At 37.3% G+C, this 27,130-nt stretch overlaps 1 protein-coding gene across 2 annotated transcripts in view; it reads left to right on the top strand.

Annotated features, from left to right (window-relative positions):
• NRG1 (neuregulin 1) overlaps positions 1–27,130 on the top strand; it is a 1,107,867-nt gene that overhangs the window by 186,879 nt on the left and 893,858 nt on the right. The window lies entirely within an intron of this gene.

The raw sequence follows: 27,130 nt of genomic DNA, 5'->3' as shown, positions 1-27,130 counted from the left end.
CAAGAACCATCTATATGCTACCTGCAAGAGACTCAATTTAGACCGAAAGACACCTGCAGGTTGAAAGTGAGGGGATGGAGAAACATCATGCAAATGGATGTCAGAAGACAGCATACTTATATCGGACAAAGTAGACTTTAAGTTTTTTTTTTCCAACGTTTATTTATTTTTGGGACAGAGACAGAGCATGAACGGGGGAGGGGCAGAGAGAGAGGGAGACACAGAATCGGAAACAGGCTCCAGGCTCTGAGCCATCAGCCCAGAGCCTGACGCGGGGCTTGAACTCATGGACCGCGAGATCGTGACCTGGCTGAAGTCGGACGCTTAACTGACTGCGCCACCCAGGAGCCCCTGGACAAAGTAGACTTTAAAACAAAGACTGTCACTGGGGCGCCTGGGTGGCTCAGTCAGTTAAGCATCTGACTCTTGGATTCAGCTCAGGCCATAGTTTTATGGGTTGTGCATTCAAGCCCCGCATTGGGCTCTGGGCTGGCAGCATGGAACCTCTTGGGATCCTCTCTTTCCCTCTCTCTCTGCCTCTCCCCTGCTCACTCACTCTTTCTCTCTCAAAATAAATAAACTTAAAAAGAAAAAGAAATGACTGTCACAAGAGATAAAGAAGGGCATTATATCATAATAAAGGTGACAAACCAATAAGATCTAATAATTGTAAATATTTATGCACCCAACATAGGAGCACCCAAATAAAACAAATAATGAGAAACATAAAGGAACTAATTGATAATAATACAATAATAGCAGGGGACTTTAACATTCTACTTACATCAATTGACAGATCATCTAAACAGAAAACAAACAAGGAAATTAAGGCTTTGACACACTGGAACAAATGGATTTAATGGATATACTCAGAACATTCTATCCGAAAACAGAATACACATTCTTTTCAAGTACACACCGAACATTCTCCAGAATAGACCACATAGTAGCCCACAAAGCCAGCTTCAACAAATTCTAGAAGGTCAAAGTCAAAATATGCATCTTTTCCAACCAAAAAGCTATTAAACTATAAGTCAGCCACAATAAAAATTCTGGAAAGACCACAAATACATGGAGGCTAAATAACATGCTACTAAACAATGAATGGGCCAATCAAGAAATCAAAGAGACACAAAAGCACGTGGAAACAAATGAAAATGAAAACACAGTGATCCAAAACCTTTAGGGTGCAGCAAAAGCAATTCTTAGGGGGAAGTTTATAGCAGTACACTTCTACCTCAAGAAGCAAAAGACATTTCAACCTAACCTTAGGCCTAAAGGAGCTAGAAAAACAACAACAAACAAAACTTAAAGCCAGCAGAAGGAAGGGCATAATAAAGATTAGGACAGAAATGAATGATATAGAAACCAAAAAACAATGGAACAGATCAATGAAACCAGGAGCTGGTTCTTTGAAAAAAAAAATTGATAAACCTCTAGCTAGACTTACCAAGAGAAAACTAGAAATAAATAAATAAAATCATAAATGACAGAGTAGAAATAACCACCACAGATATACAATCATAAGAGAATATTATGAAAAGCTACATGTTAACAAATTAGACAACTTAGAGGAAATAGATAAATTCCTAAAAACATATAACCTACCAAAACTGAAACAGGAAGAAATAGAAAACTTGAACAGACTGATATCCAGCAAAGAAAGTGAGTCAGTAATAAACAAAACAAAATAAAACAAACTCACAACAAACAACAGGTCCAGATGGTTTCACAGGTGAATTCTACCAAACATTTAAAGGAGTTAATACCTATATTTTGTCAAACTATTCCAAAAAATAGAAAAGGATGGAAAACTTTCAAATTCATTTTGAAATCAAAACCAGATTAAACACACCACTAAAAAAGAGAACTATAGGCCACTATCTCTGATGAATATAGATGTGAAAATTCTCAACAAAATACTAGCAAACTAAATTCAACAATACATTTAAAAAAAGCATTCACCACAATCAAGTGGTATTTATTCCTGGGTTGCAAGGTGGTTCATTATTTGCGCATCAATCAGTGTGATATACCCCATCAATAAGTGAAAGGATAAAAACTATAAGATCACTTCAATAGAAGCAGGAAAGGCATTTGACAAAGTACAACACCCATTCATAATAAAAACCTTCAACAAAGTAGATTTAGAGGGAACATACCTCAACATAATAAAGGCCATATAAGATAACCCACAGCTAACATTATGACTTTATGTTATTTTGCATTCCTATTATTTCCAGTGAGATATAATCTACTTTGTTACATTTCTATTTTTGAGGTGTTGTATGTATGTGTGTCTATGTATAATTTATTTTTTCTGTTTCAGACTAAGATGTTTTATTTTTTTAATACCTTTTTAATCATAACTGTCATCCATCTTATTGGGGAGCTTCTCTGCATTTATTAAAATGTCATTTATTAGGACTAATCAAGGAAGCAGTGTGAATAAGAAAATATTTTTAAAGTGTTTTTTTCGTGTCGCGTATAGCAACTAGAGCAACTTTTTTAACAACAATTTGAAGTAATGCTGAACCTATGCTATTGAAGTTATAATTAATTTAGAAACATCATCATCTATTTGCCTACAGTGTCTTAAAAACTTGAAAGTAATCCCTCCCGTAATTCAATCATGTCTCTTAGATTTCTTCTTTAATTTGCCTAACGATATTGTTTTTTGTTTTAAGAGCATCTTCAGCCTAATTCTTACAGTCCTATTATCATAACAAAAAAAAAACAATGAGGATTCTCTACATCCTTTATTATCATAGGGACATATTTTAACATCTACTAATGTGACTAAAAATTAGAGAAGGTGAACGTGGGGTAAGGATGGTAATGACATCTGGTGTAAAAGCCAAAGAGCAACCAGTTGGTATTTTTATTCTAGCCAGGTGATAAGAAGTTTTCATTACATGTCTAAATCTCAAATAGTTTTGGAATCCCATTCGACTGCAGAATTTTAAAATGTTTAAACATTTTAACACATGTGTTTTGGTGACCAAAGTTTTTAATAACGTGTATCTTAATGAAGTTGAGTGGATTTCTATTAGGATGATGATTACCAAATGAGATAAATATTCTAATGGAAATTACCCTCTTGGAATGCATATATATATCTTCTGGTAATTGAAAGTGCGTTATTTGTGTTGATCAATGTGTATTTCCAGGAGTATTGATAAATGTAAATTACATAATAGCACAATAGGCTTTTTGGTTGACCCTATTTTTTTAACACAATTTTTAATAACTTGTTTCACCATAAAACTTCTTTTTGAAGGAAACTTGGAAGCATTTAAAAAACTGTAAGAAAAAATATAAAATTAAAATGACCTGCCATTATTTAGATAAAACCAGGATTAACATTTTGGTCTAAAGGCCCTTACTCTCTTTTCTATCTAAATCTGTGTTCACTTGTTTATTAACAAAAGTCGAATCCTATTGTGCATATTGTTTTATAACCTGTTTTGGACAACATGTGGCCGAATTATTAAAAAACAAAAAACAAAAAAACATTAGCCATTTTACAGATAAAATGTACCTTTTTCAATTTGTTTGATTTTTAACTTGCTATTGCTAGTGAGGTTGGCATTTTTCTTGTTGATGAGCCATTTGCCTTTCTTCTGTAAATTGTTCATATCTTTCAGTACATAATAAAAAATTATTGAGTCATTTCTATTTTTTCTTTACAATATCAGGTGTTTTTTTGTAATTCATCATTGTAACATTTAATTCCTTACTTTAAAATGCCAGAGCTTTTTGTTTTTTTCTTCTTTTTGACAGGCTGTCAAGGAATATTGCATGATTTCATGGCTGTAATGCTGAAACAGTAGGGTTTCAGGATCATTTACTCAGCTCTGACTTTGAGCTTGCAATTCCACTTCATAAAGTGTCCACACCTACCTTTGGTATGCTTATATATACAGAGAAATATTAAATTTTTTTTTAATGTTTATTTATCTTTGAGGGAGAAAGAGACAGAGCGTGAGCAGGGGAGGGGCAGAGAGAGAGAGAGAGAAAGAGAGACAGAATCTGAAGCAGGCTCCAGGCTCCGAGCTGTCAGCAGCACAGAGCCCGATGCGGGGCTCAAACACACAAGCTGTAAGATCATGACCTGAGCCAAAGTTGGACATTCAGCTGACTGAGACACCCAGGTGCCCCTATACAGAGAAATCTTAATCATCAAGCTAACATAGGATTCTAAGAGTTGCTGAAATATTTTCTAAAACACTTTGAGCTCAGAGAAAGAGTTATCAATTGCTTCAGCAGTAACTTGCATGTTTAGTTATGCTGCCATTATTGCACTAAAAGGTTAAACCCTCTTTACACTGAGGCTCAACTTCCACACTATATATTATTAGCTGGAAGGAGTCTACAGATGCCACTTTCACTGGGAAGACCTGTTCTTTAAGCTCTCTTCACCTGAAGGGCCTTTCCCAAGATCCATTCTCTGTAAAACTAACTTCCAGGAAAGATCCTGTATCAAAATTGATTACTTATATTAATCAGTTGTTTTTACTTCCTTACTAATCTTAAATGCCAACAGGAATTTAGTCTCCAAATTCCTAGCATATATTAGAGTCCTTCTCCACTAATATTTTCCAAATGTGTATAATGTTCTTAGTTTTAGTCACATACTATATTCAGTATCTTTTTCAGAAAATACTTTTTTAAGTTAAGCATGTCTTTACAGATAAAAATGTGAGCAAGTTACCTCCATTTTCCATTTATCTTCATCTGACTTCACTTGATGCTGCTTTTCTTTACAAATAGAAATAAGAATTTATTTCCACCCAGTGAATGTTTCTCATAGGAGAAAACATGCCATTAAAAAATGCCTCTACTCTGTGTTTCAGTCCCTTGTACATACAAGCATGTTCTGGGAATTACCTCTATGTGTTCATAATGGTAAGCAATTGAGAGTCATGGTGAAATGTTTTTATAAAGGAATTCCCCCAAAAAAGGAATAGGAAAAAGTTGGCTTCTACTAAGAGTCATTCATATGCTGGTATTTCTGGTGCTTCTTCATTCTTTCTCCTGAAAGAAGTTATCCTTAATATGTCTCAAAACACTGTAACTGTAAAACCACATCCTGCTGGGGATGGCTCTACAACTGCTTATATTTTTAATGCTGTGTTGCTCCCTTTTGGACCCTAAGAGAAATCAGCAACCTGTAAACCAGGAACAAGAAGAGCATATGTCTTTTGGAAAATAGCATCTGAGTGATTCACTGAAACAGGCCATTTCTCAGGATCATTCCAATTGTAAGGCATGATAAGGATCTGTGATGCTTTGAGTGAATGTTGGGCTTTGTAGAATGTCAAAGGTGTTCTGCTTTTTAATATTTGGATTTTTAAATAAAAGGATATAAACTACAAATGGCCTTTTTGATGTTTAGAGTCATTGTGGGAAGTCACCCATGATAGTTTTTGTTTCTCTGTGGGAACCATACCACAGAAGAGTTCCTCTGGCTTAGCATCCGATATTATTCACATATCACCTATGTGCTAATTTGAGAGTGTTTACCAGTGTCATGAATGATGATTTGAAAGGATAGTATGCTGAATCTTAATCCTTTTATTAAAATTAGTCTGATGGGCTAGTGAGAGAATGTCAAAGGTGAATATTTTCAGAAATATTTTGAAAATAAAGACCAGATTGGTGAGCCTAGTTTTCTCCATAGGTTGATATGTTTAAAAGGTCTTTCTTTAATGTGTTTGTAGTTATAACCTTTATGCAGATTCTGAGAAGTCAGGGCTCAGGAAGGCTTTAATATTCATCCTAGTCAATTCTTTCATTTTATGGGCTAGAATACTGAACCATAGAGTAGAATAATTGCCCAAAGCTACACAGATGGCAAATCAGTAGTAGAACCCAAGTCTTCTGTTTACCCTCACTTTTGCTAGAAGTTTATCCCAATTCAGGTATGCTTACATATCACATTGGGTAACTTTTGTAATTGCCAAGTCCATTAGCGGGTCCTGTTGACTTCACTTCCAACATGAATCTTCTATCTGTTCATGTCTCCCCATCCACACTATTACCCTCTAAAATCTTATGCCTTGATCACTGAAATGCTCTCCTGATTTCTCTGCTTCCAGAACTTCCTGCTGCTTATTTCATAAAGAATAGAAAGGGCAAAATGATCTCCTTAAAAGTATCGATTGGATCATGGTTTTTCTCTACTGAAAATCCTAGGCTGATTTCCCGTGCAACTAGAATTAATCCCAAATTTCTTTCCAGGGCCCGAAGCATCTGTATGATATATGCCCTGCCTTTCTCTAGAACCTCATCTCCTACCTCTGTCCCTGATGTACTATGCTATAGCCACTTCAGCTCCCTTTGTTCCCCCAAACGGAAGGCACATTGCCATCCCAGAGCCATTGTGTTTGCGGTTTTCTCTGCCTGAAGCGTCTAGGTGTTCCCATCTTTCAACTTTTCTGCCCCCTCTGTAGAGGTTCTCCATTATTGTTCCCCCACCCTGAACCCTTCCATTATGCTATTTTTTTTAAGTTTATTTATTTATTTTGAGAGAGAGAGAGAGAGAGCTTACAAGTGGGGCAGGGGTAGAGAGTGAGGGAAAGAGAATCCCAAGCATGCTCTGCACTGTCAGTGCACAGCCTGATGCTGGGCTTGAACTCACAAACCACGAGATCATGACCTGAGCTGAAGTTGGAAGCTTAACTAACTGAGTCACCCAAGCTCCCCTGTGCTATTTTATTTTTTTAATGGCACTTACCATTATGTAATTACATATTAATTATCTTTCCCCACTAGGTTGCAAATTGCATGTGAGCAGAGGTCTTGATGTCCAATTTGCAGCAGTATGTGCATCAGCCAGCATGGGGTCAGCACATTATAAACAATCTATGAGTATTTGTTGAATGAATAAACTTAAAACCTTAAAGTTTAGTAATATTGGACTATGTATAGAGCTTTGGACGTACACAAAACATGCTTCCAAGCATTTCTACCTGCCTGATGCAACCTTTGCCCTTTTGACCATCTGAGATAGCTTTTAATTGATGTCTTTTGTAGTTATTCTCATTCACACCTGATAATATTCAAAAAGGATAGGCATGTCTCCTGTCCATCATAAAACTCCTCCTCAGATTGGGTTGAATGCCCCACTCTGGCCCCCTGTTATGACAAGGAACACCTTTCTTGTGGGAAACAGGGAGCCACAGAAACAGAGGACCTATATTATATGTTAGAACCTGTTATATATTTCTATATAAAAGAGACTTTGTTTTAAGGAAATGGCTCATGCGATTTTGGGGCTGGCAAGTCAGATATCTGTAGGGCAGGCCTGTAGTCTGGAAACGGGAGTTGGTATTTCTGTATTGAGGCAGTATTTCTTCTCTGGGAAACCTTAAGTTTTGCTCAGAAGGCTTTCCAACTGATTAGGTGAACCCACCACAGCATCAAGGGTAATCTCCTTTACTTAACCACATCTACAAAATACTGTCACAGAAGTACTTTGCTTAGTGTTTGATTAAATAAGCGGGTACTAGGGCACCTTGGCGGCTCAGTCATAAAGCGTCTGACTCTTAATCTCAGCTCAGTTATAATCTCATGGTTCTGTGATTTTGAGCCCTGCATCAGGCTCTACCCTGACAGTGCAGAGCCTGCTTGGGGTTTTCTGTCTCTCTCCCTCTCTTTCTGCCCCTCCCCGTTCATTCTCTCTCTCTCTCTCTCTCTCTCTCTCACTCACTCAAAATGAATAAACCCAATAAATGGGTACTCTGGATGAATTGACACAATACTTAAATAAATTATCAGAAAGGATTGGATGTCATATATATATGTGTTTGTTTATTTATTTATTTGAGAGACTGCAAGAAGGGGAGGGGCAGAGAGGGAGAGAAAGAGAATCTTAAACAGGTTCCACACCCAGCTCAGAGCCCAAGGTGGGGCTTGATCTCACCACTGTGAGATCATGACCTGAGCCAAAATCAAGAGTTGAATGCCAACCAAGTGAGCCACCCAGGCACTGCTTGATTCTGCATTTCTGTGTAACAACTAAAATCATTATATTTTTACCAAAGGGCTTTGAAAGAAATGTTGCCAATTTATTTGTTTTATTTTGTGTTGGTAACTTTTCAGGTATTGAGTACATCTAGATTTATCTGTCTTTACCATAAAAGTTAGGTTTGGTCAGAGTACTTAAAATTGAATATTTTCTTATTTATGCTTTAAATTACTTGCAGTATCACAGAATATTATATGATATTTAATCATGTAAGAATAGGAAAAATTACAAGGCTATATCCAAGACATTGTAGACTTCTAATATTTTAAATTTTACTTCTCATGAGATTTCTATAGATAATTATTGGAGATAAAATAGCATAACTCATTGTATTTGTTTAAGATAAACCTATTATGTCTTTTATGAGTAGAAAACTTTCCTATTTGGTTTTCTTTAAGAATAAGTGAATCCAGGGGCGCCTGGGTGGCTCAGTCGGTTAAGCGGCCGACTTCGGCTCAGGTCATGATCTCGTGGTCCGTGAGTTCGAGCCCCGCGTCAGACTCTGTGCTGACAACTCAGAGCCTGGAGCCTGTTTCAGATTCTGTGTCTCCCTCTCTCTGACCCTCCCCCATTCATGCTCTGTCTCTCTCTGTCTCAAAAATAAATAAACGTTAAAAAAATTAAACAAAAAAAAGAATAAGTGAATCCATCTCTACTCTCAATGTATAGTAGACAATTATGGCTACACTAACATTTCTGGATAACACTGCTAAACATTCTGGTGGGAAACATTTAAATAAAATATAAATACTGTGTATGCTAATGCCTATTAATCATTACCAACATGCCTTTAGAAGACATAATCAGAGTTAATATATATATATATATTAACAATACCTAAGGGTAAATGATAACATTAGAAAATTTAGCTGGAGCAAATCATACATAATCATTGTTAACTTGAAGTAATTTATATTCAGTAAATTGCCAAATCTTGGTTGTAACAGTCAAAAAAGAGAGGTGCATGGTAATTATCTAGAGGTGGGCCATATATGTTATCAACTGGGAAATTGAGAAGTATCTTAAATGTAGTTGTTGGGTTAATTATAAATATAATTTCTATAACAAATAGTAATGATATACCTGAATGTTGAATAATTGAGTTACAAATGAAAACTCCTAGTAAGCTAAATAAATTATTGGCATATAGTGCCTATTTACAAGATAATATTCATACCTCTGGCATCATTTCAAATTAACTATGCTACAAATATATTAATGTTCCACAGTTTGTTCATGTTCCCATCAATATGGGGTTCATTCCATAATAATGTAAACTTTTAAAAATTGTAGAATAATTACTTCTGCTTCAGAGAATATAGATTACCTATCTTCTAGTAAAGTGCTGTAATTTATTTAGATATCTGCATTTATTGCATTGATTAACCAAACTGATATCCTCTCATTTTTGCTAATTCATGGGGAAAAGAAATCCCTTTAATTTTAATCAAAACATACATTGACCATTAATCATATTATGGAACATAATAACTAACCCTTTTGATTGTCAGATACATTAATAAGGGACTTTATTTAATCCAGTACAAGAAATTATGTAGTAAAATGGTGACTATAGCTATGTGATCTTGCTTTCTGATAAAACCAGCTAATTAACGTGCGTGTAAAGATGTCTGTAATCAATTTAACAACCTTTTGAAGTTAATGTACACTAAGTTCTTATGTTGTTTGTGGTTTTTTTTTTTCTTTTGTAAATAGTATACTAGCTTTTAGAGACTTGAGTACAAGTGTTGGCGATGGTTCTGTAAAACTGTCTTTACAGAATATAGAGAACACAGCCTTGGGTCACATCTCCAAGGAAAACTACCACAATTAAAGGGGAAATACTTTGTCAGACTTGTTCTCACAATTGAATTGGCTTAAATGTCAGCCTCATCCTGGATAGACACAGGAAACAGGAGACTGGGGGTCTGGAAGGATTCTTAGATTTCTCTAATTTTCTTCCAACATGGGAAAAACATTTGCATTCATCTGTGTCCTTCTTTCGGTTCTCTCAGCTTTAATGTGCTGCTCCAGCATATTGAGGTTTAACTACTGAATTGTGACCAGGAAATTTTTTATTTTAGTGATGGTGATAATTTTGGTTTTTAAATCCCATCTTCTTGTAATTTCTCTTTAGCCCTTACTGGATGGCAAAGTTGATGAGGGCAGGGCTTGTGGTTATATTAACAATTATTGCTTTTATATTCTCAAACTATTACAGTGTCTAATTCATAATAAGTGCTCTGTATTTATGGGAAGAAAGAGAGGAAGCAGAGGGAAGGAGGGAGAAAGAATATAAAGTGAACATTCATACTTTTTAAAATTTTTTATTTTTATTTCTTATTGTGAGAGAAACAGAGACAGCCTGAGTGAGGGAGGGGCACAGAGAGGGAGAGAGAGACAATCCCAATCAGGCTCCACACTGTCAGCACAGAGCCTGATGTGGGGCTTGAACTCACAAAATCATGAAATCAGGACTGAGCTGAAACCGAGAGTCAGATGCTTAACTAACTGAGCCACCCAGGTGCCCCCATTCATACTTTTCTTAAATGTTTATTTATAATTTTGGGAGAGAGAGGACAAGCAGGAAAGGGCAGGGGGGGGGCTGAGAGAGAGAGAGAGAGAGAGAGAGAGAGAGAGAGAGAATCTCAAGGAGGCTTAGTGCTACTAGTGCAGAGCCTGATGTAGGGCTTGAACCCATGAACTGTGAGTTCATGACCTGAGCTAAACCAAGAGTGATCCTTAACTGACCTAGCCACCCAGGTGTCCCAAAGGTTCATACTCTTTTTATTTTAATGTTTGTTTATTTTTGAGAGAGGGAGACAGAGAGTGTGTGCATGAGAGAGAGAGAGAGAGAGAGGAGAGGAGAGGAGAGGAGAGGAGGGGAGGGGAGGGGAGGGGCAGAGAAAGTGGGAGACACAGAATCTGAAGCAGGCTCCAGGCTCCAATCTGTCAGCACAGAGCCTGATGTGGGCCCCAACCCATGAACTACAAGACTATGACCTGAGCAGAAGTCATATGCTATACCAGCTGAGTCACCCAGGTGCCCCATGTTCAGTCTTAATCCACAAAAATAGTTGTGGTTTTGAGCGATAGAGAACAAGATTCTCTCTCTCTCTCTCTCTCTCTCTCTCTCTCTTTAAAGATCCCTCTTTCCAGAGATTTGGCAAAACATTTAGTTCATTTTTTTACATAAAGGGGAGAAGAAGTCATAGTACATGAGAGCTTGAATGGATGTCTGAAATCATTTTAACTGCTCACTTTAGAAACAAAGCAATAGAGGCTGAGATTGGCTTTCATACTACTGGATTGGATCACAGGTAATATCTGGACCTATGTTTCCTGATTCTTACATTCAAATATGTGTTCTTTTATATAATTACAACCTTACTGATACTTATTCTAGAAAAATTTTTTTTTTAAACGTTTATTTATTTTTGGGACAGAGAGAGACAGAGCATGAACGGGGGAGGGGCAGAGAGAGAGGGAGACACAGAATCGGAAACAGGCTCCAGGCTCTGAGCCATCAGCCCAGAGCCTGATGCGGGGCTCGAACTCACGGACCGCGAGATCGTGACCTGGCTGAAGTCGGACGCTTAACCGACTGCACCACCCAGGCGCCCCTATTCTAGAATATTTTAAAGATATAGGTAAGAAAAAACACTAATCTCCCGACTTAGAAATAAATCTCACCACTTAGTGAACATTTTGGCTTCTACTGTAATCATTTAAAATTGGTGTTAGCGTTTCTGTTGATGCAACAGCAGTCTTTAGAAGGGTAAAACATGGGGGAAGGTTGAGTATTCAAGAAGTATATAAAGAAAAGCTAAGAGAGACTCTCATCATATCCTTCCTCAATTATATCCTTATCTGTTTGCAGTTTGGTTGTATTCTTTCTGTACCTTTTTGTATGCATATGTGCATGTGTACGTGTTTATGGTTGGGGAAGATGACGCGGAGAGACAGAAGCAAGCACAATGAAAGGATAGAAGGCGTATGTAATGGCAAAGGAAGCAACAGTATGGAGACAGTACAACACCCTTTATTGTACGTGTAACATCCAGAGCCACCAAAGACCTCAGAGGGGTGCACATACACTAATCCGAATATACGATCAAGGCAATAAAAGCCTAACCTAGGTTAGTCACAGGCACAGGATGGCTTCTGTTCATAGATTATCCTGATGATCCTGATGTTTGAATACTGGTTTATGCCATCTTGCTTACCAAGTTAAGGTCAATCAAGTTTTCATCCTTGTCTGTTGGGAGCATGTACAAACCATTCCTAACACATTCCTAACTGTTTACAGTGAAGTGAAGGTGAGGTGGAGGTGAATTAGATCTTCATATGGATTTCCAATAGGATTCTCAAATTTAGTATATTTAAGATCCATATCCTGATGGATTTTCCTGGTCTCCATGAATAACAGTTTCATTTGTTCACCTGCTTGGGCCTGAAAACTTGTATTTATCCTTGACTTGACTGTTTATTGTACACCCCACATAGAGTTTCTCAGTGAATCCTTTTGACTTACTCTTCAAACTTTATGTAAATTAACATTTCTCATCATCTCTGCTTCTGTCCCTCTAATCCAAGCCCTCATCATTTTTCCTTGGATTGTTGTAGTACCATTCTAACCAATCCCTCATTTCCACTCTTATATCACTAATCTTGTCTCCACAAAGCAGCTTGAGTGAAATGAAGTAATCATATAGCAAACACTTATGGGGCATTGCTGTTTGCCAGGTGCTGATTAAACTCATCATGTATATAAAATTACTTAGTCCTAACATTCTTTCATTCGTTCTTCTCTTAATGATTACTTATTTAACTGTATTTACTTACTAAATTAAGTTTTTATTACCTCCTTATTTAGTCCTCACAATGACATGTATGAACCTTTTGAGCCTGTATCATTCACATACAAACCACACCTACAGTTTATCACCTCTTAGTAAAAAGAATTCTTTTATTATCATTTTCTAGCTTTTCTTTTGTTCTTTAGATTTTTCAGAAATGTGTATATTTTAGCTGTATTTACAGAGAACCAACTTCTAATTTTATTAAGTCTAATATTTTTCTTTTTAATATCTGCTTTTATTATTCGTGTGTGTGTGTGTGTGTGTGTGTGTGTGTGTGTGTGTGAGTGTGTGGTTTCTTGAGATGACTACTTAATTAACTTATTTTCCTAGTCTACTATGCATGCCTGTAAATCTACTTATTTATTTTTTTTCAAATGCATCTTTGGCCAAATGTCACAGATTTTGATAAGTAACATTACTTTCATTTCTAGTACTGTGTAATTATAACATTCATTTTCTGTTTAATGCATGCATTATTTGTTTACTTACTAAATTTTTTACTTTATGTACTTACTAAATTATAAACTTATTAGGTTTTTGCTACGTAATTTAGTCCTCACAATGATTTCTATGATCCTTTTGAGCCTGTATCATTCATGTACAAACCACATCCACAGTTTAAAGAATTCTTTTATTACCATTTTCTAGCTTCTCTTTTGTTCTTCAGGTTTTGCAGAAATGTAAATTTCAGTAAGAAAATATTTTTTTAGGGTGCCTGGGTTGGGGCATCTGTGGCTTAGGTCACAGTTGGTGGGTTTGAGCCCCGCATCTGGCTCTACGCTGACAGCTTAGAGCCTGGAGCCTGCTATGGATTCTGTGTCTCCTTCTCTTTCTGTCCCTCCCTGGCTTGTGCTCATTCTCTCTCTCTCTCTCTCTCTCTCTCTCTCTCTCTCTCTCTCTCTCTCTCTCTCCTCTTTCTCTCTCAAAAATAATAAACTTAAAGTTAATTTTTTTTGTTTTCGATGTTATGATTTATCTTATCCAATGTCATTAACTTAAGTTGCATTTCATTGTTACCAGGATATACATATTAAAAACACATATATATGTGAATGTATATTTTATCTGATGTTAATAATGGGACACTTGCCTTCTTTGTTTAAGTTCACATTTGGAAAATATTTTTCTAGCTTTTAATTTCACGTCTTGTATTTAGTTGTTTGTTTTGCAAAAAGCCTATAGCTTCCTTTCATCTTACTCCTAAGTCCTAGATTTTTAAAGAATCTAATTTTTAAGACGTAATAAATTTAGTAGATATTTTAGCCTATTCAGGTGTATTGTAATTCATAATGGTTATATTTATTTATTCTTTCCCTCTTTAATTTTTATGCTTTTTTCCTGCTTTCCCCTCATGTCTTCCACACTATCATTTTTTCCTCTTTTTATTGATTGAGATCTTTCTATGGTTGTTACATATTTTTTACTTTATTGAACTTCAACACCCACTTCCTGTTACTATTTTTCAGTGGCAACCCTTAAAATTTTAGAAAATATGTGTTCATATTTTATATCAATGTCTAGATTTAATTGGACAATACTCATACCTTCTCATGCACAAAACTTCATCCTTAGGATACTTTCCCTTTCTGTATCCCCTCCTTATAAATAATTGGGTGTTATATTGGGATTGTCATTGTCAAATTTGCTGCAGATACTTTTTAGGTGTGAACATACGTTGTCTCCTTTCTTTGCTTCCTGCTGTTTCATGTTGCCCATGTCTTTCTCAAGTTATTTTTATTTTTGTTTTGTTTTAGTGAGTCAGTCATTTTTTTCAGGGAATGCCTATAGCTCTTAAATTTATGAGCAATTCAATATGCAAAAATATCTTTTTATGTTTGAATGATAGTTTGATAGGTTTAGAATTTAAAAGTTGTAAATGTTTTTTCTATAGACCTGTGAAGACCTTTGTTTTAGCACATAGCCTTAGAGATGGGATATCAATAACAATCTAATTCCCATTTATTTGTAAGTACCTGATTTTTCTCTCTGAACTATTTAAAAATTTGCTCATTTTTGGAGTATTGAGATTTAATCACAATTTATCTAAGGGAAGGTCATGTTAGTCTTCTGTACTCAAGAAGAATTTTCAACCTAAACATGTGTGCCTTTTCCTTCAGCTTGAAAATGTACCTATTGTTTTGTTTATTTCCACTCATCAAATTCATTTTGTACTTTTTAATGTCTTAATAGGCAAATGTTGAAATTCCTATGTGTATCTTAACTTGTACTCTCCATTTATTTATTTGTTCTATAATCTGGGACAGCCTTGAAGACCAAAAATATAGCTTATGAAGTCTTTTTTTATTATAACAAAAAACATTTTTAAATGTTTATTTATTTTGAGAGAGAGAGAGAGAGAGAAAGCAGGGGAGGGGCAGGGAGGAAGGGAGGGAGGGAGGGAGGGAGAGAGAGAGAGAGAGAGAGAGAGAGAGAGAGAGAGAAAGAAAAGGGAGGGAGGGAGGGAGGGAGGGAGAGAATCCCAAGCTGGCTCCACACAGATACCACCAACTGTGAGATCATGACCTGAGTTAAAATCAAGAGTCAGTTGCTTAATTGCCTGAGCCATCCAGGTGCCCCTCATGAAGTCTTTACCAGTCACTATGTGCTACTTATCCTATTTATAATATTATTTTATTTATAGAGTGATAATATTTTTAGTGTTTCTTTTTTTTAAAATAGCAACCACTTTTTCCTATGGGTGTGGAATCTTATTAAATCCCTTAAGATGGTTAATTATTTCAATTTCAACATTTTCTTCTTTAATTTTTTTTTTGAGAGCTGTTTTTTCTGCTTGTTGGGTTGGTGTGGCAGAGATAAATCACGTGTGTTGAAATCCCATTTCATTTTTCTGCTTCAACCTCCCCTGTAGTTAAATAGGCTGTACTGGAGTTTGGCCAGTAAAATGAGAGAAAAGTCATTTATACCATTCCTGGGCCTTGCTCCTAAAATACTCTCCAGAGAGGATGTGAAGAAGAGACAGTGTGCCTTCTCCGTGTTCTCCTCACTTGATTGCTGGCAGGATACAAAGAATCCAGTGGAAGACTGTGAGTCATAGATGTTGGCAGAGCTGCTGGGTGTAGGATACTGGATCTCTGAATGACTGTGGACAAAATCTCCCTTTCTGTCTCACCTCCCACCAGCCCATAATGGACTGTGATGTATGTGAAAAATAAACTTTACTAAGCCATTAATAGGTGTATGTTATGTGTTCTAAGAATTAGCCTATTCTGGGGCACCTAGGTGGCTCAGTCGGTTAGGCGTCCGACATCAGCTCAGGTCATGATCTCGCGGTTTCTGGGCTTGAGCCCTGCATTGGGCTCTATGCTGACAGCTTAGAGCCTGGAATCTGCTTCAAATTCTGTGTCTCCCTCTCTCTCTGCCTGTCACCCATTTGTGCTCTGCCTCTCTCTCAACAATAAATAAACATTTTTAAAAAATTAAAAAAAGAAGATTTAGCCTGTTCCAAGTAATATGTTTGTTTCCCTCACTTTCTTGCTATTATTATTCATCATGTATTCGTTGGCATATTGGTTTTCTATTTATATTTGTCATTAAGGGTCTAAATAGCACTTTGTTTTTGTTCTTTTAATATTCCTAATAATGCATCTGCCTCTTGTGATTGCCAACTGCTCATTCAGTACCTTAAGCTCAGATGTTGAGAAGGCATCTCAGTCATGACAGAACCCAAACTGAACTCCTACCCCAGGGCAGGTTTGCTTCCTTTCTAGAGCCTCCATATCAGAGATGATGATACCATTCATCTGTTGCTCATGCCAATCTCACATTCATCTTTGTATCTTCCCTTTCTCCAACATTCTTCACCAATGCAGCAACAGTTCTGCCACATCTGCCTCTACTTTTAGACAAGGTATGTGAGCAACTCTCACCATTCCCCACTTCCATCCCTAACCCAGGTCACCATCATCTTTCACCTATTCTACTGCAGTAGCCTCCAGAATGGTCCCCTAGCTTCCATTCTTGCCACTATGTTTATCAACTACTCAGCAGCCTGAGCGAATCTTTTAGAATATAAGTCATATTGTTCCTGAAAAATGACACAACAAAACCTTTCTAATGGCTTTCTAGTATACTGACAGTAAAATCCAAACTCTTTAGCCTTATCAGAATGCTCCTACATTGTCAAACTTCTGCTTACTTCTCTGACTTTATTTCCTGTCATTTCTGTTCTTGACTACAGTGTTCCAGTCATACTGGCCTTCTTGTTTTTGAAAGTTAAGTTCCCACCTCAGGGCTTTTATACTTTGTTTCCTCAGCCTCAGACTCTATTTAGGTATCACTTTCATTGGGTCTCACACCAAAGAGAAGAATTACTCCTTATGTAATTATCATCCTCTGTCACTCTTTTTCCTCTTTCCCGTCCCTGTTGTTTTTTTTTTTTTTTTTCATAGCACATAACACTGCTTGGTGACCAATATAGGCTTGTTTGTTTTTGTTCTTCCCTACCAGAATGGAAACATGCTAGGGTGGGAGCTTGACCACTTCCTCATCAGGGTATCTCCCGAGGATGCTGAATCATATTTGTTACCCAGTGGGTGCAGAGGAAATACTTGTTGCATGAAGCAGTATATCTAAGGATTGCATGAAGGGTTTGCTTTCCTGTGAACGTTGGCAGCAGATAATTCTTTTCTTTATTTCTCTTCTGTTGTCTTTGGGAGATTCTGGACGTCTCAAGCTCTATGGTGACTTTCTCTATATTCTGGCGAGGAGCATTCCCAAGGCAGATGGTTGACTTTATTTAGAAAGTAGGTTTCAGGACTTTATTCTAGTGATGAATACTGTGGCTGCTAGTCACAGAATAAACAAAGGCATGGGAGAAGGCATCAAACTTCTCCAGCTGTTCATACCATGGTCCTTTCATAATTATCCTGGTTACGGCTTCTTGCGTCTGTGGATTGGTTGACTCTGACAGTGGGGTGTCTGGTGTAGAGCGTTATCTGGAGTTTTTTTTTAAGAGATTTGATCTTATAGATTTCTCCTACTTAAGTTTGGGCTTTGATTTCTTATATTTCTTCTTTATTTAATCTTATCTGCCTCAAGGATTTTTTGCTCAAATTTCTTATCTACTGATAAAATTTTTCCAACAATGGTTGTCATGAACTTATAAAATATGGTTTTTCCTAATTTCACTGAGAGTTGGGATAGGGGAAATAGATGTGTATGTTCAGTCTGCCATTTAAACTCTATCTCATGTGGATGTATTGCATGTTATTGGTCTCCTGTTTTGTTTTTGTGGTTTACTAAATGTGGTTAGATATCCATATCTTATTCAGTATTCTTATTTTACTGTATTTATTCTATTCCTTCTTATATTTTATAGTATATAAGAAACGTGCACCATGGCCCTGATCAGAATATTAGCATTCAAATAAGTTTGAGGGTGGAAAAGCTTATCAAGAGAAGAGACTTTTGCAATTTAACAAAAGAGCTATAAATGTTCTTAGTACCGCGATGACATACACATTAATTAGACTGCTAGGTAGTCCTACTGATTGCTTGTTTTTCTTGCCATATTAATCTATATATTGAATAAGTACCTCAAGCTGTGTGTTATTAGCAGGATATAATATCCTTCTATCCCTACAGCATTTCTCTAAGCTCTGGTCATTTCTGCTACTTTGGAATCTAAAATTGTTTCATGACTTCCTAGATAGAAATAGATTATGTGGGAGCTTAGAGTATCACATACTCCAATATGTAACAGCTGTGAAATTTCAAGCTTGAGAATGGATTATAGGATATTTTTGAACCTTGATAGAATGTAGGATTAGTTGCTTCAATATGGAGTATTAAAGATTGCAAATGTTTAAAAAGCTTGATCTTAGAATTCATTAGAAAAACAAAAATGAATACAGTTTTAGGGGTTAGTGTGCATCAAGCTCACCTGGAGGACTTTTTAAAACACAAATTGCTTAGAGTTTCTGATATACTACGTCTGGATGGGACCTGAGAATCTATACTGCTAAAAGTTGGATGACACTTGGAGAACTGCTGGACTAAGCCATCTCCCGGACAGCTTACTGATCATTTCTTGTTCTGAAACCTGATTAGCCAATTTGTGGAGTTTCTAGACTATTTTATTTTCTCCTTCCCTCCCTTTCCCCCTCCCATCCACTCTTCCTCCCTTCCCCTCTCCACCCCTTTTCCTTCCCTCCTTCATCTTGTTTTTCTGTTCTTTGTCATTCCTGGTGCCTTGCCTCTTAAGCATTGGACTATTTAAGAGTGTCCATTCAAGTTCAGAAGAACAAAGGGTATGGCAGTGAGATGAAATCCAGACCTTAAGAGATTGAAATTTGTCACTGAATTGGGCATAGCAATGATGCTTTTATCCAGGGTCCCACTACTCTGATTATCAAAAATACTTGAAAATTAATAGAATAGCATGCTTGTTTTAAAATTGGACAGGACCATTGAGGTCGGCTGATGTAAACTCTGTTGATAAGACTGAAGCAAGAAAAAGAAAAAGATCAGAACCTATCGTTTCCTTTTCCAAGTTATTTTCACTTTCTGCTGCCGACAGCTGCTTCTCATGGCTATACTCCATGTTGTCATTATATTTTGATTACTTCTATACATATTTGTCATTGTTTGTTCAAATTGTTAATACTATATAGTTTACATATAAACAAGTGTGAGCATGGCCAGTTCTTGATAAGAATTAGAGGCTATCTATTACATTAAAAATTTTAGCACACTTTTTACGTTTCAGTGAGTGCTCCAACTCACTTGGTATTGCACGATTTTTATTTTCTGACAAGAAACAGCTGTACACGATGAAAGAGTGTGTTGCCACTTTTATCACTGACTGTGCTGCTGGGATTTTCCTAACTGCTTCAGCCCTGTGACTTCATTTAAATCTTACAGCAGTTCCTCAAATGCATGATCATCATTACTCCTCATCTCCCCTTTTATACATTAATAAACAGTTTCAGAGGGGTTGTCATTTCCCAAAGTGTACATACTGGTTAAAGGCAAAGTTTGGATTTTGTACTCAGATCTTAATCCAAGAATGTTTTTAGCCTCACAGCTTATGTAAATGCAAATTGCAAAATGTAGCTGGAGCCAATAAATACGGCATGGGATATACCTGGCATGCACGTGGTCTTCCCGAGCATCCGTGGACTTGTTCTAGTTGTAGACGTCTTCCTGGCACGGTGTTTCTACAGACTTTACTCACTGGTTGTCTTCGCCCCTTAGCTGCATGGAGTACCCCCCACCCCCCCGCCCCGCCTCGTGTCTTGGTTGTGGTGGGCAGCACTAGTCAGACGGCTCCTCTCCGATCCTGGTCCCTTCCCTGGCTGTTTGCCCTTGGCAAAGTCACTCAAAGCTCGCTAGGCCCTCAATTATTCACCTGTGAAAAAGCATTACTGTGAAGGTGAAACCACTGTAGATTTGTTGGGAGAGCTAAATAATATAATCCTTGTAAAAGCCTGTAGCATAGTGTTTGGCACATAGTATGTATTCATTAAATATTAGCTATTAGAGTCAGATCAATAAATTCATCATAAAATATTTTGTTAAGTTATTTTGAATGTTTACTAGGAGTATTATATGGTAGTATTTAGCACTGGCTGAGTCTTCCCTTGTAATTAATAAATGATACCTTTTGGGCAAGTAAATACTGTGTTTTCTAAGTATTTCTTCTTTATTTAATGTTCCTATTTATTGACAACATTTCTTTTTTTTTTTTATTTTTTTAACATGTATTTATTTTTGAGAGACCACACAAGTGGGACTGGGGCAGGGGCAGAGAGAGAGAGAGAGAGAGAGACAGAATCCGAAGCAGGCTTCAGGCTCTGAGCTGTTAGCACAGAGCCCGATGCAGGGCTTGAACTCACTAACCGTGGGATCATGACCTGAGCGGGAGTTGGATGCTTAACGGACTGAGCCACCCAGGTGCTCCTATTGGCAACATTTCTTAATGTCCACTTGCATGGGAGTAACATTCAGGCTATAGTAGTTGTCAACAGGGTCTATTTCTCTGCTTCTGCTCCTCCCAAACAGTACCCTCTGCAAGTCTTTTCTCTCAAATTATCCCTGGACCCCTCAGATTAAAAAAACAGTGACATTTTCTGCTCTTCCTATCTTGGATCCTCATTTTCACATGTGCTGTGGAGGGGTTTGATACCCCGCATCAGAGTACCCCCGCTGCTTGTTCCGGTTTTGATATCTGCAAAATGTGCATGTTTGGTTTTGATGCACTAATGCTACTTCCTGTTACTTCTGAAGCCTCAGTGCCTGTGATAGTTTGTGTTTAGTAAAGGAACAGCATCAGGTTTTATCTGTGATTCTGTAGCCCCCTTTCCCTCAGACCTAGGCATGAGCCCTTGAACCTGGGCCAGATATGGGTCCCTCTCTCAAGGGAGCCACTTGTCCTTAGGCCTGGCTCCTTTTTTCTGTGTCATGCTTCAATGTTTCTCTTTGCTGTTCTCTTTAGCGACCACCCAACTCGCTGATCCTCAGTCATGTCCAAGTTACTGGAGTTCTAGCGTAATTATTACTTAGATATTAAGATTAAATTTCTGTAATTCCTTCTTTTATCACCTCTCCTTATTAAATACCTTTAGAAAAATAGAAAAGGTCTCAACTTAAAAAAAAATTACATACATATAGGAGTCTCTGTATTATAACCATATATTGACCAAGCTGTCCTTATGTGTTTTACATTTGTATCATTCTCTAAAAGTTTAAAAAAATAATCTGGAACATATTAGTCCTCTGGATCCTTACTTTGTGAACTAGACAAAGTGTGGTTATTAAAATTCTAAGCTTTGGGAAGTTTGAATGATTTTCCCACACCAAGACAGCTAATAAGGAGGAGAATTGGGACCAGAATTGAGGTCTTCTGGCTCCATTTGACCTCCAAAGCTTGTACTGTTCAACTAGGACATCTTTAGAAGAAATGCCAAATGAATGACATTGCCTCTTCTGCCCTAAACACAAAGCCCTGTTAACTGTTTCATTGACATTCTTCCTGACATCTATAAAAATTCATATTTTATTGTTATTCACCTGCTGATTGATTTAAATGTTACATAAATTAAGTTCCAAAAGGAAGAAGACAAGCTATACGTATATTTAATTTTTTTTCTGTGAAAAATTAAAAACATTAGGTATAAAATCAGAATGTCCTTTGTTAGAAAATATGCTATAAGAGCTACTAGTTACATAGTTACATCTTTTGGGATGATGTATCTTTGAGCAATGCTTGCATTAAGTCTCTATCAAGGCAGACATTGCTTCCCCAAATCGTTAAGAACATGGCAAATGTTGTTGAATGAAACGAGGACACTAAAACTGTGGGAGGGATTCTGTGTTAGGGACACCTAAGAATGTTCTCTCTAGCAACTCAGCACTTCCCCCTCCCCCTTAGTGAAACAAGACTTTTGTTCCCCTCTGTCATTCTCTGCTATCTCACAAAGGCTTGTAATGGAGTGCTGGGCTGATATTGCAGACATCAGAAGGTGAGTCAGTCAGTAGGTGATGGACCAGGGGCATTCTGCTGACATTACTGATTACGGAGGATGAGAAGAGCTCTGCTGCACGCCCCTGGTTTTCTCCGAGTTTCTGAAATTAAAGAATCAGGCCCACTGGTAGGGTCACTAAGCTATCTCGCATAATATTTATTACACGTGCAAAGTCAGAACATATGGAGAACATTTGCATTTGAATGAGGGAAAACATGCTGTTAGATAGATTAGAAAATCTTCTCTTTATTTGCATTTTTTCTTTCCTTAAAAGAAATCAATATGTGATGTATTAGAGCCAGGAATATCCCTCTTGCCAGTTGATTCTTCATTCTTTGTTTAAACATCCTCAGAACTGAAGCTTGTGATGAAAAATGGAGCTGTTTTCCTAATACAAACAAAACCACTATGCCCCCTGCAAACAAAAAGTTGTTCTTGGTAAGTTGCATTGTATGTAAAGTTGACATGTTTTAAATCTGTATAAGCTTATTTACTTTAGAATCAGTCTCATCATCTGAAATTCCTTTTGTAAGATATTACAGAGGACACTTAAATTATAAATCATTCATTCCTTTGAGAATCACCCTTATGCACAAATAATATTTAATATTTTTAATCAATTTCAGTAGACCTACTTCTCTCTTCTACACATTAGGTTGAAACATTTTTTGAGGGAGAGAGAGAGCTAATCTTGTGGAAGGACCACTGATTTTGCTGTTACTGTTTTTGTGCCTACAAATAACTAATTCCCATGGATGCTACTAGAAAGGTGTTTATCAAGCCTGTCTCAAAAAAATTGGGGAGGGGGCTAGAAAAGTAAAGAAACATAAGGTCAACTTGTATAAATTTCTGGTCTACCCATGACATTGAAGAAGAGTGCTCAATGTCAGCTTTGTAATTCACTAATTAGTACATATTTATAGCCAGGTGCTGGGTCAAGTTAAATTGGGATGGTTTTTTTTGACATGATTCATCTGATTTCATATTAAAACAATTTTTCTATTTTAAGCCTTTTTCTATCAAATAGGCTCTATGGCTATGTGTACCTACTATGTGAGGAAAGAAGTGCCCTAACATTTTATCTGCTGTTGTATGATCTATATGTTATTAAACTTTTTGTCAGGAATTCTGTGATGGTTTATTGTGTTTAAGTTTACTTGAGAGAGAAAGAGAGGGAGCTTATGCATGTACAAGCAGGGGAGGGGCAGAGAGAGAGGAAGAGAGAGAATCCCAAACAGGCTCTGCACTGTCAGCACAGAGCCCAACGTGGAGATTGATCCCATGAACTGTGAGGTCATGACCTGAACCGAGATCAAGAGTTGGAAGCTTAACCACCTGAGCGACCCAGGAGCCCCTCTGTGATGATTCAAATACAAAATAAAATCTATTAGATACTTTTGAAAAATGTGTTGTGACATTTTATTTAAAGGCAGTTGAACTCCTAGGTCCAGGATAGAGTAGGAGTTAAATAAAGCAGCTTGGCCTCTACCTCCAATTTTGGATATGTGCTTTGTGCTTTTTTGTTTAAAATAGTGTATATTTTAGGTAATTCTCACTTTGCATTTATTATTGACCAGACCCTCCTAACAAAAGTAACTTCTTTTCCCAAGTTTTAGCCAATTGTTCATATTTTCAGCTTCCTACATAGTTGTTAGATCTTGAATTTGGCAGTGAATTATGAATGAGAAACCTCACCTGATACAATGGCTAATTTCTTTCCTTTTTGTTTCTTTCACATGTTAGTAATGTTTTTTAAAAAAGTTTTTTAATGTTGACTTATTTTTGAGACAGAGACAGAGAGCAAGGAGGAGAGGGGCAGAGAGAGAGAGGGAGACGCAGAACCCAAAGCAGACTCCAGACTCTGAGCTGTCAGCACAGAGCCTGACATGGGACTCGAACTCACAAATTGTGAGATCATGACCTGAGCTGAATCAAGTCGGACGCTTAACCAACTGAGCCACCCAGGTGCCCCTAGAAATGTTTTCTTTTTTTTTAAAGAAAAAGATAAATTAAGTGACCAGAACAAATTTCTTTCCTCTTAACCAGTTCTCTGCACCATGTCCCATATACTGTGCCTTCAGCATAACTGGACAGGAAGGCAGAGATGCCTTTAGGAGTTATAAGTGATAGTTCCTTTGTGTGACGAGTGGTGTTAAGTTTATATATGTAATCCTATGTTATTTAAGTTTGTTTATTTTGAGAGAGAAAGTATGAGCATGTGTGCATGATCCAGGGAGGGGAAGAGAGAGACGGAGAGACAGAATCCCAAGCAGGCTCTAGGCCATCAGCGCAGAGTCTGACACGGGGCTCAAACTCATGAATGGTGAGATCAGGACCTGAGCTGAGATCAAGAGTAGGATGCTTAACCTCCTGAGTCACCCAGGTGCTCCTGTAGTCCTATGTTGTTAGGAAATATGAGATCTCTGGATCACAGAATAGATTGTTGATTACCCACAGAACATCTGAGTCCTACTTCGCCAAGCCCCAGTCCCTGTGGGGTGATCTGATAAGGGGCCAGATATATAGCAATGTTGTATCACATGAGAGGAATCCTAAAATTATGGCCCTTGGTGCTTACATAAGGAAGCTGGCACATCTTCCCTTTCTTACCTCCAGAGAGAAAGACTTTTATTCTGGAATGTAAGCAGATGACTCTAGGGGAGAGTGGAAAGATGTCTTTAGGGTTTATTTCATGAGCAAATGGCTCCAGGGAAAATACATCTCTAAATCTTTCCAGAACAATTTACTGTCTCTAACTTCCAGGGCTTATTTGCCTTTAACCAAACTTGCCAATACTCTGCTAAGAAACCCCAGATCATACCAAAATGTGAAAATAGCCCTAGAGAATGAATGGTCTCTCAACAAATGGTACCTGCTACAGTATCATGTAATGTGTTAGAAATGGTTGGTGGGGATCAAACTCATGACCTTGAATTATGAACATTTGGAACTTATTGAAAGCAGTTAGCGATGGAAAATTCATACATTTTATGAGAAAAATAAGTCTGTACGTTAATGATTAGACACCAGGCATGAATATATCAAGTCATTTGGGGTTTTTGTGTTTTGTGTGACTTATCTTAGAACACAGATTCTAGTTCACATTGTCTGGATATGCAAGTAGTCATTAGGCCTTCTAAAAGCAAGATCAAGCTCAATGTGAGACAAGAGTCGTATGTGGTGGCATAACAAATACTTAAGTACCCTATTCCAGTGTGATTGGTTTTATACCTTTGTAATATGGTTGTGGTTCTCAAGTCCTTAATGGAGATGAAAGATGCACCATGTAATTTCATGCCAAAGCTAACTAAAGAGCTCCAGTTAGCTCTGGAATGAGAGCCACATTCTGATCATTTCTGGTAACTGTCATGGAATTATAAGCATCACGGCTATTAGCAATCCCTAAATAGTTCTACTCCCACTATGGTGGAGTAAAGTCTAGGATGGAGTTTAAGGTCTTTTTTTTTTTCTTCTGGTTATCTTATTTTCAAAGACCGTTAAAAGAGCACTAGAAAAGCATATATTAGGCAAATACCAATTTGGCGGGAGCACTTTTGGACCCTTAGTTCTTTTTGCAAGTTTTCTAAACTAATGCCCAGAATGGTTTTGCTTTTTTAATATTTGTCTTATTCTCTACTTACGGGAAAATGCAATGTTTGTCAGGTTTTTCAGGGGGTAGTGTGATGAGTCTGATGTACTTGAAAAAATACTCAGCGGGAATCCAGATACACTTACGTCATTTTTATGTGTTAGAGAGAAACTAGGAAGCATGAATTTTCACTTTTCTTAAAGTCTTTCCAGTGTCAAAGGGATGTTTGTTAAGAGGGGTTGTGGGGAATCATTGTTTTGAAGTGCCTCCAAAATTAGAAACTTGGCTTATGTGTGCTATCTTGTCTCCCAGTCTGAGCTGCTTTTTTATATTTATTCCAAGTTTTTTAAAAGTTCCTCTTTTCTTTTATAAATTTGCAGTATATGCTTTGGCCAATGTGAAGCTTCATTTCCACTGACCAATACAGGGGAATTTCCATTAATTTTAATGAGACTTGGGGCATAATGTGTCCTTTCAAGCCTCTGGTTGGGCATGTTAAACAAAGCTTGAACCAGATCACAACCATCTAAAATATTCCCAAGCAACTTTCCTTTGTGAGAGAATATTGTATCGAATATCTACCTGAACTCTAATTACCCTGGACTGGGTATAACTCATCAGAACTTCCTGTTACAAGAGCTAAGAGCACAGAAGACACAGGGTAATTATTATAGTTATATTTGGCTGTCTCTAAATGGATGTTCAAATACATTTTTTTCTCTAACCAACAAGTTCTCATTTTGATGAGTGTTTGGGGAGATGGTTACATTGATAAACATATACTGTAGTTTGGAGGCTCCTCAAGCAAGGTACCCCTCCTCTCACTTCCCTGTTCCAGATGTGACACCACAGTGGTTATTGATCCACATGCAGAGAATTAGCTATAGAATTGGAAGGACCCCAGGAAGGAAGGGAAATTCCATTAACCCATCAACTCAAATTTGTTCAGAAGTTTATTTATAGGTACACAAAGGGAAATTTGGATCCAGACAGAGACAATGGACATTGAGGACATAAAGAACTTGTAAGGAAGGAAGAGGGCTTGGGACTTCAACCTACAGCTCTAAGGCCCTCGGCCCTCAAGGAGGGTGAAGGTGGCTTCTCAGAAATGTGACCTACAAATAGGCATAGTCTTAGAGAATAAAACATATGGATAAGTTAG

Source organism: Lynx rufus, unplaced genomic scaffold, assembly GCF_022079265.1.
Source record: "Lynx rufus isolate CCGP_SWC_20201006 ecotype Redwood Valley unplaced genomic scaffold, mLynRuf1.p SCAF_3, whole genome shotgun sequence".
NCBI lineage: Eukaryota > Metazoa > Chordata > Mammalia > Carnivora > Felidae > Lynx > Lynx rufus.
Note: the sequence above shows the minus strand (reverse complement) of the source record. Positions and strands in the feature narration are given on the sequence as shown.